At 35.6% G+C, this 10630-nt stretch overlaps 1 long non-coding RNA gene across 1 annotated transcript; it reads left to right on the top strand.

Moving 5' to 3' along the window:
- Positions 1–9044: 9044 nt before the first annotated feature.
- LOC110460446 lies at positions 9045–10237 on the top strand. The gene is made up of 2 exons (XR_002464016.1): positions 9045–9123; positions 9672–10237. It is a non-coding gene; the product is annotated as an uncharacterized LOC110460446 (long non-coding RNA).
- The last annotated feature ends 393 nt before the right edge of the window (positions 10238–10630 follow it).

Here is a 10630-nt window from a genome sequence, read left to right as displayed (position 1 = left end):
AAAGAATACAGATAGATGAGTTTAAATCTCCTCCATCAATGTGTATATAATAGACAGATGAGTTTAAACCCACTTCATATGTGCAAAGAATACAGATAGATGAGTTTAAATCCCCTCAATGAATGTGTAAAGAATACAGACAGATGAGTTTAAACCCCCTCCATGAATGTGTAAAGAATACAGACAGATGAGTTTAAACCCCCTCCATGAATGTGTAAAAAAATATAGACAGATGAGTTTAAACTCCCTTCATGAATGTGTAAAGATTACAGACAGATGAGTTTAAATCTCCTCCATCAATGTGTAAATAATAGACAGATGGGTTTAAACCCCCTTCATATGTGTAAAGAATACAGATAAATGAGTTTAAACCCCCTCAATGAATGTGTAAAGAATACAGACAGATGAGTTTAAACCCCCTCCATGAACGTGCAAAAAATAGAGACAGATGAGTTTAAACTCCCTTCATGAATGTGTAAAGATTACAGACAGATGAGTTTAATACAGATAGATGAGTTTAAATCTCCTCCATGAATGTGTAAAGAATATAGACAGATGAGTTTAAACCCCCTCAATGAATGTGTAAAGAATACAGACAGATGAGTTTAAACCCCCCTTCATATGTGTAAATAATACAGACAGATGAGTTTAAACCCCCTTCATGAATGTGTAAAGAATACAGACAGATGAGTTTGAACCCCTTTCATGAATGTGTAAAGAATACAGACAGATGAGTTTAAACCCCCTCAATGAACGTGTAAAGATTACAGACAGATGAGTTTAAACCCCTCGAACAACGTGTAAAGAATACAGACAGATACATTTAAACCCGCTCCATGAATGTCAAAAGGAATACAGACAGATGAGTTTAAACCCCTTCATGAATCTGTAAAGAATACAGACAGATACATTTAAACCCCCTCCATGAATATGTAAAGAATAGAGACAGATGAGTTTAAACCCCCTCCATGAATGAGTAAAGAATACAGACAGAGGTGTTTAAACTCCCTTCATGAATGTGTAAAGATTACAGACAGATGGGTTTAATACAGATAGATGAGTTTAAATCTCCTCCATCAATGTGTAAATAATAGACAGATGAGTTTAAACCCCCTTCATATGTGTAAAGAATACAGATGAGTTTGAACCCCTTTCATGAATGTGTAAAGAATACAGACAGATGAGTTTAAACCCCCTCAATGACCGTGTAAAGATTACAGACAGATGAGTTTAAACCCCCTCAATGACCGTGTAAAGATTACAGACAGATGAGTTTAAACCCCTCCAACAACGTGTAAAGAATACAGACGGATCCATTTAATCCCCCTCCATGAATGTCAAAAGGAATACAGACAGATGAGTTGAAACCCCCTTCAGGAATCTGTAAAGAATACAGACGGATACATGTAAACCCCCTCCATGAATGTCAAAAGGAATACAGACAGATGAGTTTAAACCCCTTCATGAATCTGTAAAGAATACAGACAGATACGTTTAAACCTCCTCCATGAATGTCAAAAGGAATACAGACAAATGAGTTTAAACCACCTTCATGAATGTGTAAAGAATACAGACAGATGAGTTTAAACCCCCTCAATGAACGTGTAAAGATTACAGACAGATGAGTTTAAACCCCTCGAACAACGTGAAAAGAATACAGACAGATACATTTAAACCCCCTCCATGGATATGTAAAGAATAGAGACAGATGAGTTTAAACCCCCTCCATGAATGTGTAAAAAATATAGACAGATGAGTTTAAACTCCCTTCATGAATGCCTCAAGATTACAGACAGATGAGTTTAATACAGATAGATGAGTTTAAATCTCCTCCATGAATGTGTAAATAATACAGACAGATGAGTTTAAACCCCCTTCATGAATGTGTAAAGAATACAGACAGATGAGTTTAAACCCCCTCCATGAATGTGTAAAAAATATAGACAGATGAGTTTAAACTCCCTTCATGAATGCCTCAAGATTACAGACAGATGAGTTTAATACAGATAGATGAGTTTAAATCTCCTCCATCAATGTGTAAATAATAGACAGATGAGTTTAAACCCCCTTCATATGTGTAAAGAATACAGATGAGTTTGAACCCCTTTCATGAATGTGTAAAGAATACAGACAGATGAGTTTAAACCCCCTCCATGAATGAGTAAAGAATACAGACAGAGGTGTTTAAACTCCCTTCATGAATGTGTAAAGATTACAGACAGATGGGTTTAATACAGATAGATGAGTTTAAATCTCCTCCATGAATGTGTAAATAATACAGACAGATGAGTTTAAACCCCCTCCATGAATGTGTAAAGAGTACAGACAGATGAGTTTAAATCTCCTTCATGAATGTGTAAATAATACAAACAGATGAGTTTAAACCCCCTTCATGAATGTGTAAAGAATACAGATAGATGAGTTTAAATCTCCTCCATCAATGTGTAAATAATAGACAGATGAGTTTAAACCCCCTTCATATGTGTAAAGAATACAGATAAATGAGTTTAAACCCCCTCAACGAATGTGTAAGAATACAGACAGATGAGTTTAAACCCCCTCCATGAATGTGTAAAGATTACAGACAGATGGGTTTAATACAGATAGATGAGTTTAAATCTCCTCCGTGAATGTGTAAAGAATATAGACAGATGAGTTTAAACCCCCTCAATGAACGTGTAAAGATTACAGACAGATGGGTTTAATACAGATAGATGAGTTTAAATCTCCTCCGTGAATGTGTAAAGAATATAGACAGATGAGTTCAAACCCCCTCAATGACCGTGTAAAGTTTACAGACAGATGAGTTTAAACCCCCTCAATGAATGTGTAAAGAATACAGACAGATGAGTTTAAACCCCCTCAATGACCGTGTAAAGATTACAGACAGATGAGTTTAAACCCCCTCAATGAACGTGTAAAGATTACAGACAGATGAGTTTATACCCCTCCAACAACGTGTAAAGAATACAGACAGATACATTTAAACCCCCTCCATGAATGTCAAAAGGAATACAGACAGATGAGTTTAAACCCCCTTCATGAATCTGTAAAGAATACAGACAGATACGTTTAAACCTCCTCCATGAATGTCAAAAGGAATACAGACAAATGAGTTTAAACCACCTTCGTGAATGTGTAAAGAATACAGACAGATATATTTAACCCCCTCCATGAATATGTAAAGAATAGAGACAGATGAGTTTAAACGCCCTCCATGAATGTGTAACGAATACAGACAGAGACATTTAAACCCCCTCCATGAACGTGTAAAAAATATAGACAGATGAGTTTACTACAGATAGATGAGTATAAACGCCCTCAATGAATATGTAAAGAATACAGACAGATCTGTTTAAACTCCCTTCATGAATGGGTAAAGAATACAGACAGATGAGATTAAATCCCCTTCATGAATGTGGAAAGATTACAGACAGATCAGTTTAAATCTCCATCAATGTGTAAATAATAATAAATGAGTTTAAACCCCCTACATGAATGTGTAAAGAACACAGACAGATGAGTTTGAACCCCTTTCATGAATGTGTAAAGATTACAGACAGATCAGTTTAAATCTCCATCAATGTGTAAATAATAGACAGATGAGTTTAAACGCCCTCAATGAATATGTAAAGAATACAGACAGTTATATTTACCCCCCTCCATGAATATGTAAAAACCCCCTTCATGAATGTGGAAAGATTACAGACAGATGAGTGTAAATCTCCATCAATGTTTAAATAATAGACAGATGAGTTTAATACAGATATATGAGTTTAAATCTCCTTCATGAATGTGTAAATAATACAGACAGATGAGATTAAATCCCCTTCATGAATGTGTAAATAATACAGACAAGTGAGTTTAAACCCCCTCAATGAATGTGTGAAGAATACAGACAGATGAGTGTAAACCCCCTCCATGAACGTGTAAAAAATATAGACAGATGAGTTTACTACAGATAGATGAGTATAAACGCCCTCAATGAATATGTAAAGAATACAGAAAGATGAATTTAAACGCCCTCCATGAATGTGTAAGGAATACAGATAGATGAGTTTAATCGCCCTCAATGAATGTGTGAAGAATACAGACAGATATCTTTAACCACCTCCATGAATATGTAAAGAATAGAGGCAGATGAGTTTAAACTCCCTTCATGAATGTGTAAAGATTACAGACAGATGAGTTTAAATCTCCATCAATGTGTAAATAATAGACAGATGAGTTTAAACCCCCTTCATATGTGTAAAGAATACAGATTAATGAGTTTAAACCCCCTCAATGAATGTGTAAAGAATACAGACAGATGAGTTTAAACCCCCTCCATGAACGTGTAAAAAATATAGACAGATGAGTTTAAACTCCCTTCATGAATGTGTAAAGATTACAGACAGATGAGTTTAATACAGATAGATGAGTTTAAATCTCCTCCATGAATATGTAAAAAATATAGACAGATGAGTTTAAACACCCTCAATGAATGTGTAAAGAATACAGACAGATGAGTTTAAACCCCCTCCATCAATGTGTAAATAATACAGACAGATGAGTTTAAACCCCCTTCATGAATGTGTAAAGAATACAGACAGATGAGTTTAAATCCCCTTCATGAATGTGTAAAAAATATAGACAGATGAGTTTAAACTCCCTTTATGAATGTGTAAAGAATACAGATAGATGAGTTTAAACCCCCTGCTTGAATGTGTAAAGAATACAGACAGATGAGTTTAAATCCCCTCCATGAATGTGTAAAAAATATAGACAGATGAGTTTAAACTCCCTTTATGAATGTGTAAAGAATACAGATAGATGAGTTTAAGCCCCCTCCATGAATGTGTAAAGAATATAGACAGATGAGTTTAAACTCCCTCCATGAATGTGTAAAGAATACAGATAGATGAGTTTAAACCCCCTGCTTGAATGTGTAAAGAATACAGACAGATGAGTTTAAACCCCCCTTCATATGTGTAAAGAATACAGATAGATGAGTTTAAACCCCCTGCTTGAATGTGTAAAGAATACAGACAGATGAGTTTAAATCCCCTCCATGAATGTGTAAAAAATATAGACAGATGAGTTTAAACTCCCTTCATGAATGTGTAAAGAATACAGATAGATGAGTTTAAATCTCCTCCATCAATGTGTAAATAATAGACAGATAAGTTTAAACCCCCTTCATATGTGTAAAGAATACAGATAGATGAGTTTAAACCCCCTGCTTGAATGTGTAAAGAATACAGACAGATGAGTTTAAACCCCCTCCATCAATGTGTAAATAATACAGACAGATGAGTTTAAACCCCCTTCATGAATGTGTAAAGAATACAGATAGATAAGTTTAAATCTCCTCCATCAATGTGTAAATAATAGACAGATAAGTTTAACCCCCCTTCATATGTGTAAAGAATACAGATAGATGAGTTTAAACCCCCTCCATGAATGTGTAAAAAATATAGACAGATGAGTTTAAACTCCCTTTATGAATGTGTAAAGAATACAGATAGATGAGTTTAAGCCCCCTCCATGAATGTGTAAAGAATATAGACAGATGAGTTTAAACCCCCTTCATGAATGTGTAAAGAATACAGATAGATGAGTTTAAACCCCCTCCATGAATGTGTAAAGAATATAGACAGATGAGTTTAAACCCCTTCCATGAATGTGTTAAGAATACAGACAGATGAGTTTAAACCCCCTCCGTGAATGTGTAAAGAATATAGACAGATGAGTTTAAACCCCTTCCATGAATGTGTAAAGAATACAGACAGATGAGTTTAAACCCCCTCCACTACTTTCCGGTAGTTAATGGCAAACTATTACAATTTTATTTTAGGTTTTTTTGGAAGAAATAGTTAAGAAGTTGACCTTCAAATTAAATCCATCATATTTTATTGATTGATAATAATCAAAGAAAATGGGCACACATTCTAACATCTTCCACGGCCATCTAGCTCCTGATCAAATCGCTGGTGATAATATTTGGAGGTATGATGAACATCTCATTTGTATATAAATAGTTACTGGATTTAAGGTCATAATTCAGTCAAAATGAAGAGTAAAAACAAGAGGCCCAATCGCTCACCTGGTCTTAATTTCACACTTGTAACCTTAAAAGTGGACTAAAATAAAGCTTCAGGCAAAATAATGGTATTTATGATTAGTAGTAATTCAAAAGAACCTGTTAAATATTTAAATACATTTGACCCCTGTGACCTTGAAAATTGAACAAGGTCATTACGTTGAAATTGGTTTATAGCCTTTCATCTCAGCATGTAACTTGCCAAATATCACCATCCCAGATCTTTTGTATATATACATTTGACTAAATGTGACCTTGAATGTATGTCAAGGTCATTTACACAAAAAAACTTGATAGCTCTTTATCTGAAGTATGTTACTTGTAAAATAACACCACCCCATGTATTTTCCCTATTCAGAGGAAGCATGTTAAAAGTTTCAAAACATTTTACCCCTGTCACCTTAAAAATGAGTGAAGGTCTTTAATTAGAACAAGACGCATGTTTTTCATTTGACCCCTGTGACCTTGAATATAGATCAAAGATCAAGGTCAAAGTTGGAAGCCCTTTATCACAGCATGATACTGGCCAAATATCATCAACCTGTGCCTTTTGCTTGACAGAAGTTGTTTGAAAGTTTTTTAAGATATTTGACCACCTTGAAAAGGGCATAGGCAGGGCTCACCAGGACCTTAAAAAACAGTAGCCAGAAAGGTAGCCACGTGTGAATTTCAGTAGCCAATTTTTTTAAATGGTGGCCATACTTACTCAGCCTCCAACCGTTACGGATGGGCCTATTAGGTCATTCATTTGAACAAATTTAGAAGCCCTTCGTCCTAGCATGTTACTTTTTAAATATCAACATCTTCAGCATTTTGGTTATTCAGAAGTCTTTTAAAGGTTTTCAACACATTTGAACCCTGTGATCTTGAATATAGGTCAAGATAATTTATTTGAACAAACTTGTTAGCCCTTCATCCAAGCATGTTACTGGCCAAATACCATCATCCTGGGCCTCCTGGTTATTCAGAAGAAGTTGTTAAAGATGTTTACATATATGACCCCTGTGACCTTGAAAATGGGTGAGGGTCATTTATTTGAACAAACTTGGTAATCCTTCATGCCAACTGGCAAAATATCAAGCCCCTGGGCCTCTTTGTTTTTCAGGAGAAGTTGTTTAAAGTAAAAAGTTGACACCGGACAGGCGATGGACGCCGCACCACGGCATAACAGCTTTAGATTTATCTTCAAAATGTGTTTGTCGGTTATGTGAAATATCATCAAGAACATTGTGTGATCGAATATTTTAAAAACATAACTGGTAGGGAAGATTCTTCATCAAAGCCGGTAGAACTATTTCTTACCTTAGATTGAGTAAGTTTGTTTAGACTGTTGGGTGCTTATCGATTTATGTACTAGAGTGAGCACCATTGCGAACAGTATCATTCACTTAACTACTATTGTATATGATGTATATTTGGAAGGACAATGAAACAGAGATCTTCATTCAAAGCCATTGCATACAACAAAGAAATCCTGTTCATTCCAGAGCAAGGAATATTTATGTACTCTCACTGTAAAATTGAAAATAAAAAAAATAAAAAAAAATATTGGAAGATTACCATCAACGGAACTTTTCGGTAGACAGAAATTTCAAATACAATAGATAACTCACTGGCAACATTTATTATATGCTGATTTATGAAATTTCATATTAAGTAAATCTCTTCCTCTTTGTTGGTACAGACAATACATGAACATGGTATCTTTTGTGTAGTGTTTTTACTATCCCAAATCGAAACTCCACCTCCCTTTCGTTTGAATTTTTCACCCACCTGATCTATAGGCCACATATATCCAATTCTTATCCCCCGTCCTCATTAATATGTTTATCATGTTCCCTAGTTTTGCATATTTCACTTTGGGTTTGATAAAAGAAAAAGATTACCACCAGTCAGACATTCTAAATTTGTTTGTCGCTGTCATTCCAAGTTCTGCAGTTGATTTGAGTTTGGGGCATGCTTTGGTTTGTTTGGCTAAAGGGTTAATTTCTGACGTAGTTGTACAAAATGGTGTCTTGGCACCCTCCATCGTACCATCGTCACAGGTTCTATGTAAGATTGATATTTCCTGTTTAATACCTTTATCTGTATTATCTTTCAAAGTGAGCTTGTCGTTTGGCCCATTTACTAGCACAATACTTAATGTGTAACAAGGGGAACCTAGAAAGAAAGATACGTCAAGTACTTCTTGGGGAAATAGTGATAAGAAACTGGAGCTTTTGAATTCCAAGTTAGCTGCTTAGCGACCAGTTTATTTTTATGGTCAGCCTCATAATGAAACATGCACAACTTAGGACCTGAGAAGGTCAACATATGGAATTGTATTAAGATCTGTCCAGAACTTCTAGAGAAATGGTTTCAAAACTGTTATTTTTTTTACTATTGTGGCCATAATATTTTCCCGATCAGTCCCAAAAATCAATATGCATAAGATCAAGGGAACATTGTGAAGTTTCACATGAATTTGAGAAAGATCCCTCCTGGTCTTTCTGAGAAATTACCTATAACTCTCAAAATTCAAGATGGCTGCCTGTCGGCCAGCTTTGATTTTTGATCAGTCCCAAAATTGGATATGCATAACTAAGGACCATGAAGAACCTCCATGGGAAATTTGAAAAAGTTCTCAAAAATAGTGTGCTATTAATAATTGTTTCAAGACGGATGGACAACGGACCATGGATGAAGAGTGATTTGAATAGCCCACTATCTGATGATGGTGGGCTAAAAAATAATTCCATTTCAAACAAATTTGGTATCCAGATCCATAATAGCAAGATAGGCTAAGTTTGATCGTCAATACATATTTACACATCATGAATGAAGCTACCTTATCCTGGTCACGATGGCATGTATTCTTGTTGTACGTTTTGTGTGTGTCTGTATTATTTGTGTCGTGTCGTTACTACCTGTATGGCACAACGGAGGTTTCGTAGTGTGGGTGAGTACGCACGAGCGGGAGGCATGACAGTGCTCGATCAGGCCGAGTCGACGGTATAGATGGTTTTGTTGATAATACGGGCACAGAAACCATACAGACTGTGGTAAATATTTAATTGAGAGTTGGTAGTAATATATGTTATGTTAATAGTGGTTTATTTTATGATAACCTGGGTTATTTAACCTTGGAATGTTGTTCATGCATTATTCCAACGTGCGGTTCAATCATGCATATCATCCCGTGATTTGTAATTGTGTACTATGGTTTTATGTACATTAGTTCAATCGTACTTCCAAATATAAACATGTATATTAGATATTTGGAAGGTATTTAGGTTAATTGTACATTTTATATAACGTTATAAAACTTCAGTGCTAATTGAATTTCATTGTATGGAAGCCCATAGGGAGCGTACGGTTAATTTTCATATAACTTTGTAAACACGTGGATCAGCACTTTTACGGGTTAAAACGTGTCAATATTACATTTTCTTGTATATTTATTCACTACTCAAGAGTTATTCAAGTCATGTTCGTAGTATTAACGATTCATTTTAGGAATAATATTGGAAATGTGAACTTTGAACATTATAAAGCTTATAATTATGTGTGTGTGTAATTGTGTGAATTAAACGTGGTTATGTTTCTACAGCAACAATGCGGGCTGCAGACATGTGAGGCCAGATGGGCATGACCAACTGGGGCATGATACTGGACCAGTAGTGGCAACAATGCGGGCTGAAGACATGTGAGGCCAGATGGACAGGACCAACTGGGTCATGATACTGGACCAGATGCTGTCAAACTGGACTTAAAGAAACCTTAGATACATGTTGAAGACAAGGCACATTTTGCCGAGAACTGTATGTGTGTGAAACAAAAGAGAGTACCAACATTTTCTGAGGGTATCGTACGTCATGATGTTGTCAGATCTCTTGTACCTGTACCAACCAGCGGCTGTGCAGACAGACAAGTGATATTTTGTCTGTAGTTTCCTTCCTTGTGGATATCATTTTCAAACGGACAGGCTGTCAGTACAGGGTCTGTACCCAGTCTACAGCGCTGTGATTCGATACTAACGTATTCCTGGATGACATTTGATGACCTGTGCAGAGACTTTGTGAATTGTGTGGAAGGTGTGCGAGTGTGATATGTGTATAATTTGTATGTATTCTGCTTTATTTTGTGTTGTATATATAAATTTAGCATTTTGTTGAACTTGTACGTTATTGAGTTTTCTTTTCCCTAATTGGAGATCGACCTTGCTTGTCTCACGTTACAATCCTGATCTTGTTTCTTTGCAATTATTGCATTTATCTGAAATACTTGGCAAATATAAGCTATTTCTGGTCCCTATTTGTGCCTTTCTCATTATTATTCTAGTCTATACATAGTCAAAAGAAATCAACCAATTGAAAAGACAATGTCAAATACAACAGTAAACAAGAGGCCCATGGGCCTTAACGGTCACCTGATATATTTATACAGAGAGTTGATTTTGTTTTTAACATGAACAGAAATATTATTCAAAGTGACAAAAAACAATAAAACCACCTTACTCAATATCTAGCATACAGATTTCAGACTAAAAAGGATTTGAAACTAGCACCT

The sequence above is a fragment of the Mizuhopecten yessoensis genome, unplaced genomic scaffold (genome assembly GCF_002113885.1).
Source record: "Mizuhopecten yessoensis strain PY_sf001 unplaced genomic scaffold, ASM211388v2 scaffold10401, whole genome shotgun sequence".
In the NCBI taxonomy this organism is placed as follows: Eukaryota; Metazoa; Mollusca; class Bivalvia; order Pectinida; family Pectinidae; genus Mizuhopecten; species Mizuhopecten yessoensis.
Note: the sequence above shows the minus strand (reverse complement) of the source record. Positions and strands in the feature narration are given on the sequence as shown.